The sequence below is a fragment of the Muntiacus reevesi genome, chromosome 4 (genome assembly GCF_963930625.1).
Source record: "Muntiacus reevesi chromosome 4, mMunRee1.1, whole genome shotgun sequence".
NCBI classification, from domain to species: domain Eukaryota; kingdom Metazoa; phylum Chordata; class Mammalia; order Artiodactyla; family Cervidae; genus Muntiacus; species Muntiacus reevesi.
In genome coordinates this window covers 138,512,973-138,514,828 of record NC_089252.1, presented here as the reverse complement: position 1 = coordinate 138,514,828, position 1,856 = coordinate 138,512,973, and positions in this window count along the sequence as shown.

Sequence of the window (1,856 nt, the reverse complement as noted above, 5' to 3'; positions counted from 1 at the left end):
CTGAGCACTCTCCTTTCCATTTTCTTCCTCTGCAGAAACTTGTTTCTAGATCTCTTTGCCTGGTTAGTCCCTTGAAGCTCACCCCTGGTGAGCTTTTCTGTGCACTGATGTTTATTATACCAAAACTTAACATTGCCCTTTCTTATTTTCACTTATCTGGTAAGACCTTTGACTTTTGGTGACTAAAAATGTTTACATTTAAAGGAGTGTACTATCAACAATATTTGGCATAGCAGAGTTACCAGATAGATCCTGTTTTGTCTAAGTTTACAGCTTCTTTTATTTTCTCAGATAGGCTGGTTTACTTTCCAGACATGGGCTGACAGTTTCTTGCCCTTTTTTGTCCAGGTGGAGGAATTCAAGCAGAGTCCAAAACGTGTGTGCAAAGAGCTCATGACTGCAAAGGAATCCAAAGACCTTAGAGATGAGAGTCACTCATTTTATGAGAGAGACAGAAACACACACACACACACACACACAGAGACATAGAAAGTATCCAAATGTAACAAGTACTGTATAGTGGTTGTATGACCAGGAAACTGCAGAACAAAATTATTTCTCCTTTACCCTTCCTGCATGGAAGTTTCACAGAGGTTGTTTGGAATTTTGTTGCTCTGGTGATGTACTAACTAATGTGAAAAGATTTTGCTTACAGTTACTGTGTGACCTTTGGGGATAGTTTGTAGAATCAGTGGTTAACTAGGTCAACTCTATCCATATGGTATCATTATGGTCATGATGCCCGGAGAGGAATAGCAAGCTAGAAATCAAAGCTAGAAAGAAAAGTATGAGGTAACATTCAGTCTCTGACTGCCTGAGTGACCTGAGCTTCTGCCCAGTGGTAGCCATACCTAGAATAGGTGGGGAAGGCCAAGGTCAGAATAGCAGACTGCTCCCTGCTACTACTTCCCTACTAACCTCGTTCCAGATCTTAGGTATAAAACAAGCTTGGTTTTCAATTTTCCCAGCTGCAGAAGCATCAACTTAAGGCTCCTTTTAGGTGGTCTGCCTCTTGTTCCTCCAATATTAATTCAGAAAAAAAGGAGAAGATCATCTCTAAGTCTTTTAATCAACTCATTAGATGTTTTCCTTGGTATCTGAACAGACAATTACCACGAATTCCTGAAGGCCAAATACATAATTCTGAACAAAATATTGAAGACAGTTTCAGGTTTCATAACTTGAATTCGGGGATAATTGTTTCCATGTGTTTCCTGCTGATGAATCAACCTATAGTCATTTAATAGGTTGATTTAAAACATTTTTTTTTTCTTTTCACAGTTTTGTTTTTCTATTACATATGTGTTTCTCTTTATCCCACATGAAATATTCCATTCTCCAAGAGCATTCATGAATGGGAGAGAAGAGAGGACAAAGCGATGCAGTGCTGAGCAGGGGGTCAGTTGGGGCAAGTCCTAAGGTTCTTCACATGTGAAGGAACAACAAGGGTGGAGTGTGTGTCTGGTGGGAGCACTTGGTGGCTGAGTCATGTGGGGACTAGGGTTCCACACTGGGATCAGAAGCTCTTGGCAGATTGGCAAGAGTTTATCTCTGAGTGTTTTCTGAGGTCACTGGGATGCCTAAACCACGCCCTCTAATCACACAACAATATCACATCCCATGACTCAACTTTTAAGACTCCTTTGATTCATGGTCCTTATTGCCCCATAAAGATCATTTCCTGAACTGTTTATAGTTTAGAAAAAGACATGCAAGAAGGTTGAAAAGTACAAGGTAGCTTCTAGAGTTAGTTACTTCGTTCAGCATCCACATACGGAATACCTGATATGTTTTGGCCCTGGCTTTTTTTTCTAGGAACTAGAGATAGTAATGGGTCCCTTATCCATGAAGCTTAC